This window comes from Myiozetetes cayanensis, unplaced genomic scaffold (assembly GCF_022539395.1).
Source record: "Myiozetetes cayanensis isolate MyiCay16 unplaced genomic scaffold, myiCay2020 scf18, whole genome shotgun sequence".
Taxonomy (NCBI): domain Eukaryota; kingdom Metazoa; phylum Chordata; class Aves; order Passeriformes; family Tyrannidae; genus Myiozetetes; species Myiozetetes cayanensis.
Window position 1 is genome coordinate 3295576 of NW_026087389.1, and position 17814 is coordinate 3313389.

A 17814-nucleotide genomic window follows, 5' to 3' on the forward strand; every position below is an offset into this window, starting at 1 on the left:
TAATTTACATATGGGCTCCAGGCAACCTCCTTGAGGTCTTGATGCAGACACTGCTTAAGTTTTCCAAATTTTTATTCAGGTAAGTGGATTTTCGAGCTCAGGAATATCAATAGCATCACTAAGGGCCTGACTTAATATTCCCAATGCCATGACCTGGTTTGAAGCACGTGAATGTTACAGGAGAAGGTTCCAATCAGTCATGCAAATATTAAGTGCTCCATGACTTCCCCACACTTGAATTGTAGAGTTCCTTAACAGAGCAAAGAAGGCATTACTTTACTCAAATATCTTATATTAAATTCATCCCTCTATAAAAAGTTTTGGAAACAAAGGAAGCAGCTACTAATATTCCATTTCCTTCATTCCCTTCAGTGCAATTTCCCTTTCTGAAATGCTGCACAAATTATAGCTCAAATCTGTCTTGCTCTGACACATTTGCCTCCTTGGGCTTTACTTACAAGTGTAGGAACGGATGAATGAATGAGGCAACATCTCACCTTCCCACCCACAAATGTCACTGGAGGGGGGAAAAAAAAAAGAAAAAGAGGATTTGTAAATTTGTCTGGCACTTCCAGATGTGGAGCAGCCCTGTCTGAATCTGAACACATATGGATCAGCTCTACCATGCACCTGTAAGGAGTGTGGTGCTGCTGGGACTGCCAGGCTGTGATGTATGCGTGGGTAAACGGATCCTGATGGATTTATGGAGCATGTGCAAATCATCTCTGCAGCACACTGTATATCACAGCTCCAGCTTTTACAGAAGCATCACTTCTGGTCCGTGTTCACTCCCCAAATGAACCAGAGATGTCTCTGGGATTGCACATCCGCTCCTGGGGTGAGAGCTGGTCAGGTCAGCAAGGTGGTGGATCGAGTTTTGAGAAGAGATTCATCACAGAGGAGTTAAAGACGTGCTACAGGCGGCACTGAGGGTATTCTGAGCCTCCTGGTGGCAACCAAATCTGCTTTAAAAGCAGTTGTACAAACACAGCTACATCAGGACCAGATAGCATCTGCCTTAGAGGGAGACTGATGTCGAATGGAATGGTTCCCTGGGCTGATATTTATTCCTCATTAAGGAACAATCCTGATAAGCTGAAGCCTTCACCCCATCCCAAATCAAGTTATATGTGTATTCTTAGAGCCTGCACACCTTTCCAGCATCCTTGAGGTGAATAAATAAATCTTACAAATGGTTATATGCCTCTAATGACACCTCTTGAGAGGAAGCTGGACATAATAAATTCCTGTTAATCTTGATGGATGGGTGGGAAGGAAGGCAGGCAAGAGATAGCCAGGAAAAGCATGAGTATTAGACACTTCCATTATCATTAGACATGCCACCCTGCCTTTGAAAGCTGATTAACATCAACTCCTCAGAAAAAATAATGGAAAACCTCCAGCATCAGATGTGACCTTGCAGTGCTGCAGTGCCTGGCAGCTGCAGGAGGCAGCAAGTACATGAAGAATGTTCTTTAATCTTCAGTTATGATATGAGCACCATTAACATTTCAGAGGGCTCCAAAATTAGGAACTACTTTCTGCTCTCCCACTCCTTGTCAGTAAAGAGGACACACACTTGGATTTGACATGTGTCTGAAAACAATCATGTATTTACTCCCCACGTGCAGTTTGCCACCAAGGATCAGAAGATCCACCTGTGCAGCACCCCCTGGTCACTCTGCCACACTCCAGGCAGGACCTGCCCCTCCCTCCTTGGAATTCAGTGATTTTAACACAGAGATTCTGCACTTGGAGTGACACTGGCTTAGTGTGGCCCCAAGTAAACACTGTGATTATCACCCAGTTACTGATACTGGAGAAGTCTGAATCATCTCCCTTTGGCTGTTAAGTCCAAGTAAGCTTGATCACACGGGCAACACAGGAAAGTTTATGTTGCTCCTGAATAGAAACAGTCTTCTGAGGAACACGGGGCATTTTCACGGAGGAAATATCTGGAATATTTCAGTGCAGCTACTCATACATTTAAAATACCACGTCTGGGGCACACACTGCAATGTGCTGTCCCTGTGTGATGAGGCAGGGCTGTGGCATCTCCTCCTCCTCCCCCCTGTCCAGACAGATGGGCACTGCTGCTTCCCCTGCACGCTGCTGAAATCCTCAGGGGTTCCCCCCAGCCTGCAGCCACCCAGGAGTTTGGATGTGGAGCAAACCCTCCCTCCACCAAGGCTCTGGAGCGGGGGCACAGGTACAAGAGCTGGGGAGCCGTGGCCTGGCCAGGCTGAGGCTGCGCTCCCTGTTCCTGGAGGAAAACCATCTGGCTTGCACAGTTCACAACTGGGGCAGCATTCCAGGGCAGCCAGGCTCCCACTGACTCTCCCTCTGTTTTCTTTAAAGCAGGCCGGGTTGCTGTCAGCTTCCCTACAACTTTCTCCTGCTTTCATTTACGTCCCATGCGAACTCCACAAACTTTTTCCACTGGAAGGAGCCAGGGAGAGAGTTTTTCCCAGCAGCATTTGGGGAAAAGTGATGCAGTTATGCAGATGGGTTGGGATTATTTCTAGCCTGAATGTTTTCATTTTCTAATTTGAAAATAAAAAATAAAAAATTAATTTTCAGGTTTTACTTGGGCTAAAACCATTGTTGCCGAGCAAAAAAAAGAATAAAATGAGAAACTTTTTGAAATTACTGCTACAGTTTTCAGAGCTCAGTTAAGCTTATGGTATTAGACTTAGCTCAAGAGGAAATCAGCAGAACATATACAATATATATAACATATATAATCATCAGCTCACAGGTTTATTAAATACCAGGATGCAAACTATCCTGAGTACAGAGCTTAGCACTTGTCTGTGTCCACATACACTGAATTTTCTGATGTGAGGAAAGTTCTCTGAGGATTTTCTAAGTTACTTCTGCAAATCAACTCCATTCAGTGACTTACTTATTTTTAAAAATAATGTCCTTAAATATCCCTCTAATTCTAGCTCTTCTCTAACATTAGCAGCTTGGGAAATGCTGAGGGCTTTCTGTGACTGGAGTGGTCACAACAATATGGCACATATTTGTTTCAGATTAAAAATAAAAGAAAAAAATAGCCATAAGAACATTTGAACTATTAGTCCAAAGAAGTTTCAAATTACTGAAAAATACTTGAAAGGATAAGAAAAAAAAAATGTTATTCCAAGACAGATTTTTAAGTATTAGAGAAGAAATTAAAAAAAATGACTGGAAATTCAAAGTGATCTTTTATGCTACCTCTAACCATCACGGTCACTAAACACCAGCTCAGGAGCTTGTCACCATACTCAGCTGAAAGGCACCACATTTGAAAGATCAGGCTCATTTCCAACCACAATTTTCTGTCTTTCTTATTAGTAGATAAAGCAACTTCCGTGATATATTTAAAAATAAATCCCTGGATCTTCCCTCCAACCCAATTTAGAACTATTCCAATCAAGCTTTGGATAATTTTACAACAAATCAGATTTAAGTATTATGGAAACGTGGCAAGTCGGACTCCAGGGATTCCTTTAAAATTCCTCAATGAATCAGGCACGCAATGTGAGGTTTTGTAATTCCCAAGTGAAGGTTTATGAGTTCAAACTGCAGTGTTTCCAAGAGCAGAAGGGAGGCGAGGTCTGTAGCATGTAATAAAGTTTAGTAGATTAAATGATACAGTGAAAAAAATACTCAGATTTGGAACAGATAATTCATTCTTCGTGTCAGTGAAGAACCCCTTAAGAATCCCATAGGATCTTTTAAAAAATGGCTTGAGTGCCAGAAAACTTTGTGTTATTTCTAACTAAATCAATTGATCTAATAATAGATGGAAAACTGCTCTGCCTCAAAAGATTTTCCACTCCAAACAAATGGATTGCTTGGACAATGATACAACACTCGACCCAATTACAAGCAACTCCCACCCACACCCCGAACAGCTCGGGAAGGAGTTTGTGTGTACTTACACAACTTGTACATGACCACAGGACAAGATAACCAGAACACACGTGGCTTCTGCCCCTTGCTTTTCAATCCATCCAAAATCCATCAGCTGAGGGCAACCCCCCATCCAACTACTGCTATTGTTTCCTGGCAACTGCACTTTTTTTCCATTAAAAAAAAAAATTATTCATACAGGTGGTTTTTTTTTCCTTAGGGCAAGTCTAGCCAGTTAATTATTAAGTAACTAAATTGCTTAACTAGTTAGGGGAACTCTGAGCCATCACCAGTCATCGTTTGGTTTCCAATGCATTCATGGCTAACAAGGAGGGAGCAGATACGGCCACAGCTCATTCCCAAAGGGATGGCAGGGGATGGCACACCAAGCCCAGTCCTAATGCTTAAGGAGACAGCAGGATCTGCAATGTCCTGCACCACCTGACAGTATTTCCTGATGGGAGTCTGCCTGGGACTAGCAGGGAACCCTTAACCACTTTTGGTGGAGTCCAGGCACGAAAACCTTTCAGGTGTCCTGCTGTAAGCATGGGAAGCAGAGTCATAGGGGGCTGAAAGTCCTCCACACTGATGTCTCTGACATGTGTGGATTTTGCAAGATGCCTGCTGAGGTTGGGATAGAAACCTATTCTGGGCAAGGAAGACCTTGTTGTTTACACAAGGATGCCAAACAGCTCCCTAAGGAAGGATCTAAATGTAAACTCCCTGATGTGAAATGTGAAGACTAACTGTGAACTCACAGAGTTGCCATCGCCCCGTGGCAGCACAAAACACTCTTCTTATTTAGGCATCCCAATGTCATCTGCAACCTGGCTCTTCTTCTCAGCTCTGTGTCCACAGTGACTAAATTAAAAGTCAAAACATGCAAACAGCCAGCCAAACTGGGCTAAATCAACCTTGAAGAGGAGATGCAGAGCGACTGCAGCAGAACCTGAAAGCCCAGGGACATTCAAACGCTGTCCGTGGCACAGAAAGGTGCTTCTTCCCTTGGCTTGTGCACAGCAGGAGACAAATGGGCTTTGACATCTCCTTTCAGCTCATCACAGAACAAAGGCACAAAGGTTCTCCACGTGCCAGTGTGGGTTGTTCCTCCTGAGCATAGTGAGGACACGGCCCCCCTCACTGTGAACACCTAGTCTGCTTTATCTAAAGTCTGATGTTTTCTTTCATAAGATGCTGTTTCCAGAGGCCAGTTCAGTCTTGCTAGGATTAAGCAGACAGCAAGAATAACACACTGCAGCGTACACTGCCAGTCAATTAAAGTGGATCATGACCTGATACTGATAATGGAGATACTACAGAATATTATTCAGATTCCCAGGCAGTAAATCTTAGCAGTAATATCTGGAATACTGTTCCAGTCCAATAGCATCTCTCAAGCATTTATTCAATGGTGTATTTATACAAGCAGTTTGATTTGGAGCTGTGGCCTCTCTAGATTGATTTAAGGGACTCAGAAGCCGAGCCCCGAAGCCTGCCTTGTCATTACAGTTCCTCTCTAATTAATCAGTACTGGAAACAAATAAGCAAATCACCAGGAAAAAAGATTATAGTAGTCATTTTTAAAGGCAACAGTAATTCTTCTTCAGATAGATTTTGTACGAGTCTGCAGATGTTTCTTACAACCAGGGATCCCACCCAACCTTGAATTTTGTGTAAGTACTCCACTGCAGCCACAATAGTGTGTCATTTTTCAGTCTCTACTTACCAGCTCTACTTTCTCTGCTTTTCTCTTACTATTCTTCTTTTGCAAGCATATACTTTTCTATAGTATGAATTTCCTTAAAACTTCTATACATATATTCTTACTAAAACAGGATCAATTCTATGTGTTACTGTAATCCAGAATGTCCACCCACACCCTGTTCTAGAGGTACAGGATACACCATAAGGCCTAAGAGAATAAATCAACCTTCATGTTCACTTGTGTGCTACTATTGTTGAAAAAATAATGGCAATTTTTAATGCTAGTTCTTGAAACTGGGTATTTTTGCATCTTGGTTGCAGAAGATACCAAGAGAAGTGCTGTTTATACTACAATTTCTGCCTTTGATATCTACTGGATTTACATTTTCCAGTAAAGCTAGGGATGATGTTGATAAATGGCTAAAATAAAAAACTAGACGTGAGCAATTTGGGGCTTCACCAACGTGTTCCACTCAACTACCATATGATTTTAGAAGTCATTTCAATCACCTTGCACAAAAATCTGCTTCCTAGTTAAATGTTGAGCATTGCAGTTGAGATCTGTGAGGGCTGACATCTAACATCTGCTGCTCATTTAAAAAACAGATAATAATAATAATACTTTTCTATATTTTTCATTATTTTTAATATCTTAGAATAAAATATGAAATATTTTCACATGAAATCTTAAACTAATACCTATATCTTAAAATCTCAGCCATCCCCCTGTTATAATTTTGAATAGGCCTGTCAGTTGTAGAAGGAACTGTTGTAGCTGAAAAGAAAAACTGGGATGACTTTTCTTTTGCTGTGCTCTGGGCCACTGATGCCTTTTCCAATACAACATTTTTTCATCCTAAAAATGACTGAAGAAAACCCTTGTCATTCAAGGTTATAGAAAAAAAAAAGGCTGACTTATTTGTCTTGGTTCTCTCCAAGCCCAAGTGCAACACCATCTATGCTGCACAGGCTGAAGCTGACCCATCTAAGCATTGCTGAATAAATCAGGCACCCTTTTGTTTGCCTTTTGCAAGGGAAAGGTTTGCACAAACTGTGTAACTCTGCTAATGAAGGGGGTCTTATTTTCAGGACAGATGAAATGAGGTGTTTGATGGCTGGGAGCAAAGTTAAAGAGCAGCAAACCGAGCACTTCACCCGAGCAGTGACACGACAAACCCAGAGGCAACAGCACAGTTTGCCAAGGAGTTTGATTTTATCAGGTTCCCAGGTAAAACAAACACTCTGAATGTGCATGAAAGCACTTCCACAATACATGTCTTAGAGTATGACAAGATTCTTGCTAAAACAGAATGTGGATTTACAGAATGTCCCAAATTGTGCATGTTTTGACAGATAAAGAGGTACCAGGGGTTTCTCCTCAGAAACAGCCAGCAGGTATTTGGATAAGCAGTAACATCAGTGCATTTATGCCAACATGACTCAGCCCTAGCATAAGCTGAAGTTCAAATAATGCTCTTCAGAAAAACCAGAAATGTGATAAAATGCTACAAAGCCACAGGAGAGGAAAGGCTCAAGAGCAGCAGCTTTCCACAAACACCAGGAAAAGTAACAAGGGTTTTCATTTGCTAAATCTGGGTCAGAGGCAGTAAAATTTCCTTTGTTTTGTCTTCATCACTTTAAAAACTCACGAATCCTAAAATGTGCCTTCTGTATAGCAAGAACTGTGTTTATACTGTATTTACATGTATTTCCACCAAAAAGCTGCTATGAGCATCAATGCCTCAGATTTCACTGCCCCTCCCCGCCTCAGAACTGCTGAAAATAAACTGGAAAATAGTCCACCAGTTGTCTGAAGGGAAACCTGGCAATTTTGGTGGTAGATGATTGCCCAAGCACAGTTGTCAGATGCTGAGCACTGACACATCCAGGCCTTTGGAAATCAAGAATGGATGTGAATTTGGCATGCACAGCACAACCCCTACTGCACAGTGTGATGTCCCACTAATATGTGTTTGCCTAGAAACCCAACACAGAGCTTAATAATTTAATGTAGAATTTACCCATGGCATAAAACGCTCCCAATAGGCAATGCATTGAAAATGTGAAATATCATGAGTTTAACGCTCATAGTTCTGATGTTTTCATGAAAAGTGGCCATTCAGCAGATGCCAGAGCATGGAGTGCTCTGTCCACAGATGACTTAATCTAGTTTTATACCTGTGTAGTCCAAATCCAAGTGACATTTTTGAATTCTAGCAGGAAGAGCTCAATATATCAGATAAGAGACAGTTTCTTTCAATGTTGCACGAAGATCACATTAAGATCTACCTGGAACATTTTCAAGACATCCACTAGCTCTATAAAAACGGTACGAGTTGATTTTTACCAACTGTAACCAGAGATAAATGGATTTGAAGAGCCTGAAATACTTTTTTTAAAACGTTTATCCTCAAAAGACGAGCTTTGCAAACAGGACCATGGATTTCACCTGCCCTGCTGAAGCAACTATGCATCACTGAGATTTTATCAGGCTAATTAGAGGTTTGGTTCTGCATAATGATTGTTGTGCTTCCCAAAGTCACAGTATCACACAAAGAGGTCCAGAGCTTCATGACTGCAATGCTAAATTCAGAATTGGATCTGTGATGAAGCAATTACCATTAAACCAACAGCACAAAACTTGGGCTTCCTGGGTTTTGTCAGCCTTTCTTTTTGGGTTATGCTGTTTAGAAACTACTTTCTGGGAAGAAAAGAAAAAGAAGTTTTGTTGAAGTGAATGCAAACTATTTCATGAGCTGGGTAGAATGTGTATGACTCTACATCCACATAACCTCAGCTCCTCATGCTGCAGACAGCTGGCATAGCCCCCTCTTCCTTAGCACACAGGTTTATTGAAAAATGCTTCAGGTAATCTGTTTAAATGTTATATAGAACATTAAGAGCTTGATTCAATGCCAGAAGAAAACCAAAGTGTCACATGCTATGTATTTTGAGTAGCCTGAATTGTAATACTAAAAGCACCTTATTTCCTTTGGAGAAGCCACAGGCAACCCTGAAAGACCAGAAGAAACCCAACCCACCAGCAGCAATCTGGAGCAGCAAGTTTTGCTGAGGAGGAACACTGAACACTTATTTTCTTCTGACAAATCAGAGCAGTCACTTTATTCATATGTGGAAACACAACCTCCCCACTATGTTTAATGTCACAAAAATGCTAACTGCTCACGGGGGAAATATTAGATCAATGCTAAAAAACAGCTGGGAAAGTCCAGGGGAAGCATTGCACAAGCTCTGTGAGTGCTTTGTGGAATATTTAGCTGGCACTTTTCTGGAGCGTTTGTGAGCATTTTCTGATATTTCTGAAGGCATGCTGGGAAAATGCTATGGGAAAATAGCAGTCAAGTAGGAGAGCCATATGAAAAAAATCAACAGCAAATAATAATGAAAGAAGCTGATTTATACTTCAGATACATCAATGCTAAAGCAGAAATGCACTGCATGTAGCAGGATTTCTTGCTAGGAAAGGGCAAGGCTAAGCTGTGTGTTGTTTCTGTAATGAGCTCCCTTCGTTACTACTCCCACCAAGATGAGAGACACATCAATGTGCCTACACATTTCAGGAAATCTGCCAGTCTCCCACCTTCCTCCCTCTTGGCTTACCATTGATTTTAATCAGCTTTTGTCAATTTCCAAGACTACAGGCACTGTTTTAACAAAACCAGCCTGCTTTGCATCGTGCAGAACCGAGTGTCACTTAAGCAATTTCTATTCACTAGAGCTGTAGTTGTCTCCTCAGATTTTATCCCTTGAGACACATTTCCTCTTCAGCATCATTTTAAGGATTATACACCCCTCTCCCCTTGTCCTGCCCCGTGTGGGACAGTCTTTCTAACCAAAGAGGAGAAGCAGCTTCCCCACACATGACTTTGAAAGGTATTTAGACCATACCTTGCAGCCTGTTCTGCTCTACTCTTTTTTCCAAGTCCCTGCCCTCCTGTGCAGAAACCTCAGTGTTTGAGAGCAGAGCCTTTGTCCTTGTGACAGGCTTGCCTCCAGAGAGCCAGAACAACTGCAAAATGCCACCAACAGCGGCAGACAGAGCCTGAGCAGTAACATTTGCCAGCCAAGGCCCCAGAAGGGTGTATATTCCAGGAAGAAGCCAACCCCTTGAGCAATTTAACAGGCCTGCCAAGGACAGCCAAATAAAACCAGATGCAGTGGGTTGGATAGATTGAGAGTGGCAGTGACACGGGTAGGCAGTGTGAGATGAGAAAATGGGGAGGGGACAAAGAGATGAGAGGGGAAATGAAAGGGGAAACCAAAGAAGAGCAACAGGGAGAGAACCGGCAGGGGCAGCAGGTTTGGCAAAATATGAAATCATGAATTACAGTATTATTTTATATACTTTATATATTTTTATATATATAAAAAATTACCTTATAAAAAAACACCTGTGACTGCAGTTTTATCTGCAGTTTTACCCTGACTTTTGCCTGAAACTGTGCCCTCCTATTTCAGTCTGTTTGTCTTCAATAATTCCTGGTAACTGCACGTGTGCTCACTTCACACAGTAGAGGTCAATGCAGTACTTTCATAAAATAACTGAGGCTAATGGTAAGGGAATGGCAAATGTACAACATAAACAAATTTCAGCAACTTGAAAGGGCTTTGCATGCCTCCTGAAATAATTCCTGACACCAGTTCAGTACACTAACCTTTGCCTTCAGAATAGCTATAGTCAGATAAATCATTTAACTCTACCATCAAGATTGTTACCTTTGGCTTTTTCCATTACTTTCTATCTTGTTATTCAATGACTTAAATCATTCACTAGGGTCTACTTCATCAAGCTCCAATAATCTATAAAAAAATCTATTTCTACCATGGGTTTTTTTATGATTTTTCACCAGTCAGCCCAGTTTTCTTTACAAACAGGACTGAATTTCTCTCTCCATTGAGGGACGAAAAAAGCCCATTTCCACCATGGGTAATAAAAAAAGTGTTGGAAGGCATAAAGCTATTGCAGAATAAACAAATGTATCTTTAGGTAATACCTGCCTTCAGAACCAACTAAATGAGTCTTCAGAGACTGGGCTAAGGGGACAAGCTGTGGAGCTTGAGTTGCTTGGGGCTGTAGCAGCACATCCCCACTGTGACTGCACCCAGGCAGAAACACAGCACAGAGCAAGCAGGGTCTTATATAAACATGTCTGGGGAGACACAACCAGCCCTCTCTTCCCACATGTCTCTGAGCTACAGTCCTGAGGATCAAACAACAGACCGGGGAGGAAAAGCACCTCCCTCCCCCAATATACAGCTGTTCCAATAGCAGAGGTCAAGAAGGTCCCTGCAGCAAATTTTGGTGTGTGCAGGATGCTGGGTGCAGTCCCAGCTGGCACGTGGGGACAGGGGTTTGCCTTGGCCTCAAATGCCATCAGTGAGGTCTCCCTGACTTTATGGCACAAAGTGCTTTTACAAAGGGCAGTTATTTTAACTGGAGTGTGGAAAAACCTCGCTGTAGTCTTTGTAAATGCTGTCTAATGGAAAATGAATTAGCAGAACAGGAGGAGTAGGTATGGGAGCAATCTCCTAAAGCCTCATTGTTATAAAGCAATACACAAACATACAGCCTAAGCCATTATACTGAAAACAATCATCTTCCTAAAATAGCCTGCAGCAGAAAAGGATCTGTTACCAAACATTAACACTCTGTGCTCATTACTAGTCAGACCTTCTCCTGATGTTTTTCAGGATTCTCTGCAGTTTGGGAGGAAGCCTCGATCCTAAATAAATTGCTAAGCTTTCAGCCTCCCAGATTAACTACACGGTGGAAAACATGAGCTGCAGTGAAAGAAAAAGAGAAGAGAAGAAATATCCCTGCAACTGCTGTTCAGATAATTTTGAAAGTTTTATTCCTATTGCAATGTCAATGGAAATTTTTACAGAGATGCATAAAAGTGGAGCAATCCTGATTCATCCCAGAGCTAGTTTTTAGAAAAAAAACAGGGATATGACATAGAAAGGATTCCTGTCCCACTCCCAGCTCTTTTCCCAGAGGAAGGCTTGGCCCAAAGAAGACACACAGGGAACCTGAGAGACTGGCATGTTCAGTTCATGGAGCTCAGCCCCATGCCTGGCTGGGCAGTCACAAACTGATAGTTCTTGTACCCTGCTCCAGGCCCTTCTACCCCTCTGTGTGCACACCAGGCTGGGGAACACACTCTGTAGGACATGAACTTGGACAAGCATGAAACACAGGTGAGAAAGAACGATTTGAAACAGTGGAGTGAGTGACCTGAAATCCATTTAACCCAGGTACAAATCCAGATCTCCAAGGACACAAACACATCCCAGCTCCCCACACAGTGGGATCAACTTTGCTCTCCATAGGAGCCTCCTCACCTCCCAGAGGGTGGCAGCTGCTCCCTCAGGAGCCTCCATTTGTTTCCTCCCCTGTTCTATATGACACCCACAGCATTTCCTGGGACAAAAGTCTCCATCCTCATCTCTATCCCCCTCGCTGTCAAAGCTGCCAGCTCTGCAGAGGGAAAGTTATCCCTGTGCTGAACATGGGACACAGAGCTCATTCCAACCTTGACTTACTTGGATATCCACTGCTGGTCCTCTGCTCCAAACCATCTCCTCTCCTCCAGAATCTGAAGGTTCAGCCTCATTAGTAAGTCCTCCTAAAAACCCCAAAAAATAAGAAAAAGTCTCATTCGTGCTCTTGGTGACTTCATGAGATCTGGTTGAAAAACTTAAGATCATGCCTATACTAATGTACTTGAAAATTGTCCTTGTTTTGTTCTTAATTAAAACACAGCATTAATTGCATTATTATCATTACTTTGCTAATTTTTTAGATAACAGTTTTCTTGCATTTTTGTGTGGCATCCTGTTTAACAAAATAATTTCATTTTTCAAGACTGGTAATTTCAGGGGGAAAAAAAGTCTGTGTCTATTTCAATACAACTTTACACAAAAAAACTTGTACAGTAAATTTACATTTTGCATTTAGAAATTGTAAAAAACCCATGGAGAATATTTCCTTAAAATGATCTGCTTCCAATTTGTTACAGTGACAGCAAACTTGACATTTCAAGGAGTTCTCAGAAAATTCTGCTTTTATTTTTTCAGTCAGATCTAGTATTTATATTAAAAACCGTTTTGCCAAGAGGCTCACATTCTGTCACTGACAAATGGAGCAGAGCCTGCCAAAACAGAAAAGATACTACTTTTCTTCCTTTTGGAACCTTTGTCAAAGGGCAGAAAAGATCTTAGGAACACCAACTATACTTTAAAGCTAAACATCTAAAATGTTAATGAAATTTGGGGGCATACTTAATATTGCAAAACCACAAAGGGGGAGGGGAGAAGAAAAAAGAAAAAAAAAAAAAGAAGAGAGGAGCTGGAAGCTGCCTTGATCAAGACATTAGAAAAACAGAAATAAGGCTAAAAGTGAAAGAGTTATGAGAGCTGCACGAAATGTTTTTCATTAGAGCAAGATAGCTCTGCATATGAATATTTAAGGAGGTCATTGGAATGGATCTGGCACAGCATCATGTGCAGGAGGAGTGAACTCCAGTCCTGGGTGTTCAGAGCACAAACAGGGATTTTAGAAGCTCCTGACACTCCACATCACCCCATGATTAGAAAGTTACATAAACCAGCCCTCCTGGAAAGGCCCTGGGGGTCTCTGCACCCACTCAGCCATGAATCCTAAAGAAATTTAGAGCTCCCAAAGGACTCTGCTGATGCAAAGAGGAAGAGTCTTCTTACCTTCAAGGGTGATCTCTTTTTTTTTTAAGAGAAGAAAACACAGAATTTCCTCATGTTTAAAAAAACCCACACCTTTTGTCTCCTAACAGTAAACAGTAAAACAGTAAAAATATTTAATAGTTAGGATGTACCTTCTTTCCTCTTCTAAACAGAGTGACTGGGCTCCAGAATACACACAACCCCCATCACTTGCACCATGTTGAATTCAGAGTAAATATTGATGCATGTTAATGAGAAAAACAATGGCTTGACCTGGTGTAACCTCACAAAGCCCTGTCACACCCCTCTACCCATGGCCTCATTTTATCCCAACCCCCTTCCCAGCGAGAAATAAAGAAATAACTCTTTCAAATCTCTGCTTACTAAGTACTGGAACTTCCTTTTTAAAATCTTGTGTTTTAAAGCAATATAAACTCCACAGAAAATCCAAGAGCACTGAATTAGAAGTCTGCCTTAAGCCACCATCATTTTCCAAAACAACTTGACCATCAGAACAAAAAAAAAAAAAGTAGCCAAAAGCTCAATTAGGATCAAATTAAAGGTCATCAAGCCCAGAATCTTGTGTCTGAGAGCAATCAGCTGGGGATACTCATCTTGCATGGTCTATTAGCAGGGATTCTCTCCTGGCTCCTAGTAATCAGTAATTTAGAAACTTCTAGAGACAGAGGTAAGTACCAACAGCTGGATTTATCCTCCAAAGATGCTCTAGGCCCTCCCTGAACCCACAGGTAGCTCTGGGCTCTGCATGCTCCTGCTGTAACACTCATCAGGCAAAACCAGCACTGTCCTAACCCTGTTTTTCTTTTCCATCTTGAAGCTCATCTGACCCAGAAAACTAAGAATTTTTACTGCACAGCCTGGGCTTTCCATAAGGCTTCGGGTTTTGAACTGACGCATGTTTTTAAAAGGGATTTTTTCCTTAGTTTATACAAATGTAAACAGAGCTGTAAATACATAAGCAGGGCGACTGCTTACCTAAGGAACAGTGGATGATCTCAAAAGCCTGCTTGTCAAATACACCTCGTGCAAGTATTAACAACTGTTTATTTTGGAAACGGAACAAAAGCATCCTGAGATAAAGCAGCGTTGCTGATGTGGAAAAACCGGAACATTCCACATTATTCACAATCATCCCGCCAGTAAAGAAAAGTGAATTAGTTTCCATTCCTGTTCTTGGGAACAGGAATATTTTTCACAGCTTAAGAGAAGAGGGTTGGACTGAAGGACTTGAGGAAATGCTCACATGCGAACAGACAGTCACGGATAAATAGAGCTTCACCTCTTTTTCACGGGGCCAGACTGTCAATTAAGGGCAATCAGATTTGTCAGCTCAACACAATCCCAAACACACCTACTCACGCGAAATGCTGCATGTGCAAGTGCTGTCTGACGGGTCTGTAACATCCCTATGCACAGAAAATGGGGAGAAGATGCTCAGCAATTCGTGTTCACTCAGCACTCTCCATTCTCCGAGTCGTGGGCTGACCTCCACCATTGCTGAATTCATCACACAAACTCCTGGAGAATGTGCCTCCAAATTATGGCCTGTGTTTTATGTCCCACCCATTACCACTGAGTTAATTACAGTCTGGATTTAAACATTATCATTACTTACAACGTGTAAGATGTGTCAAAGGGAAGCAGGCACGTATGATGTCAGGTCTCTCTCTCTAAATTGTTTAAATAAGGGAGGAAAAGACAAAGAAATTATATAGTACAAAATGTGGTGTCTACATCAGAATTTGATACCCACTGCGTGGTTTTGTACTGCTGAGGAAATTCAAAGATTTGTGGCCTTATAAACTGGATACTGAATGCTTTCTGGGATGTAGCCCCCACAGAAATTTGGAATCCTTGTGTAGTTTCAGGCAAGCAGTGGTCAGGTCTGGGCCTCAGCCTTGTACTCAAATCACAGGCTTACTCATAGAAAGCGACTGCTCACCAAAACTGGCTCCAATGCCCAGTGAAGAACAGCTCAAGAAAAGCGGAATTCAGTTTTCAGCACTCAGCTAAAGATTTTCTGAATTGCAACGAGCACTTCTATTATCCCACATTTCATTAAGCCCAGTCTTAAAACTTGGCTAATTCTCCCTTATCACCAAGTGGATTGTTAATAATAAAATGTATAATAAATAACTTCAAGACTCTGAGATATTGTAGTGGTGAATAATGTAATTATTCAGACAAAGAGCAACAAAAGTCAACACGGCTGACTGATCAAATTTCCTAAAAAGCCCCAGAAAGAACATTATTTTATATTTTTCTCTATCCATATTAATATAGGAATGTGTACTTAGAGCCAAAATTCTTGTGGATCTTTCAACTACTCATGAATACAATATGAACTATTCACTATGACTTCAGCTACGTGAAGAGACGAGGAGAAAGAAGCCAGTTATGAAATGGGCTCAGATGTTGCTGGTCCTTCGAGTTTGTGTGGAGACAGCAAGATTTCTGAGGCAGTGACGTGGCTCTTCAGCAATGACACAAAAATACATGTGGAACATCAGGAGAGGATGCTCATGTGCTATCTCTTACTTCTTGCTTAAATGTTCCTTCTGGGACAGAGGGATCTGATTTGGATTTCTGATGCTGCCTGGCCTGTTGTTTATACACCATTTACTTCTAAGAATCCACTTCAATATTGTATTGACCTTCTACTCATGTAAAATCCCGAAATCCAGAGCAGCTGCCAAGTCGGAGTTTAACCTTTCGCAAAATACTTTAAATAAATGTCATATAAACTGTTATCACTACGAACCATCTCTACTGTGCTTGACAGTTCTCCCATCAAGTCTGACATTTTATTTGGTCCATGTTCCCCAGCTCTTCTGTGCACCTTCTATTAATGCAAACTTACATTTCTGCCTGCAGTAAAATAAAGGATCGAAGCAAGTTCACTTGAAATTTAATGACAGCAGCTACACAGACAGATAAAGAAATACATAGAAGGCACAGTTGGTACTAAAAAGGTCATAAAATGTCAAAGAATACAGAATCTTTCAAATCTATAACTCTGTGCAGTGCGTCAGTGCTTGGCAATGAACAGAAGGCTGAGAACATCTTAACATTTTAGATGTGTTTTAATATATTTCACATATTCTAGACACACTAAAGTTTAAGTACACTAAACTTCATGACCACTGCAAGTTTCAGTTTCCAAAAGGCTCCAACTCATGAACTAAGTGCACAAGGAAGAGCATGTTACATTGGAAGTGTCCTATTAACACAAAGGGAGTTTGTCAGAATGACACAGATGATTGACATGGAGAAGGACTTGACTCTTTATCTGCATTACCTAATAATTTCCATCTTTTTAAAGGCAAACTGATGGTAAAAAAAAATAGGTTTATTTCAAAGACCCTGTTTCTTTCAATCCACTGTAAATGATGCCAATCTTTATGGACAAAAGGCAGGTTAAGATGAATTGCATTTGATTTTCTATGAGACTGGAAGCTTCACAGAAGCAGGAAAAAAAACCCTAACAGACTGACTGAAACCTGCAGCAAAAGCCTCAGCCTTGCAGCCCTTTGAGAGCTGGCATTGTGTCTGTGCTACATCCCAAACGTGCCCTCACCCTTCCTATGACAGGACAGCAGAGTTAAATGAGAGAGCCCCAATAGCTCAGCAGTGGTCCCACCCCAGCACTGCCTCTGATGATGAGAGAACTGACTAAATAAAAACGATCTTCCTGAGCTGTGGCAGTGTAATTTCAGCCCTTGAAAACCAAACCACTCCTCAGTTACAAACCTCAGGCTTTGAAAATAACATTAAAGGCTCATGTTGAGAGGCTGCTTTTTAAACATTTTTTTTTTTTCTCAAAGGAGAACTGAAATGTGTCTCCAGTAGGGAAAGCTCCATTTGTGCCTTCTCTCATGGACAGCAGCAGCAGGGAGAGGTGAACTTCAATTCCCTGTCAGCACTCAAACTGCAGTCTCAGGCCTTCAGTGGCCTTCAAAAGTTTTAATTTATAAATAAAGTATCTATTCCTACACAAATGTCACATTAAAGTGTATCACAGAATTCAGCACACCATCTGCCTGGCCACGACTCCAAGTGAAAATGTTATTCCAGTTCTTGCCTATATTTTCCATCCAAATATTTGTATAGTTTCGAGTAGCTGAAGGGACCTGGTGCTGATGTCACTCTCGTGGAAATCAATAAAAGCTCTGCCTCTGGCTTTGACACGAGTGGCCTCGAGCATCCTGGAGGGACGGCTTTGAAATGCTAAACCCAAACTGCCGTGGCTATCACTGAAGGAATTAATTTGTTTCTATTTACAACCATCCTGAACGCATGAGGCACCTCACAAACTTGGGCAAAGAAGGTCATAAGACAGCAGTCACTAATTTAGAGCAGTTATCTTAAACCAACCTGTTCAGAACTAGTTGTACTGGTGGATTTCACCATCAGATGATACATCAGTTACCACAATGAACACCAACATTCAAGTCACTCAGCTGCATCCCC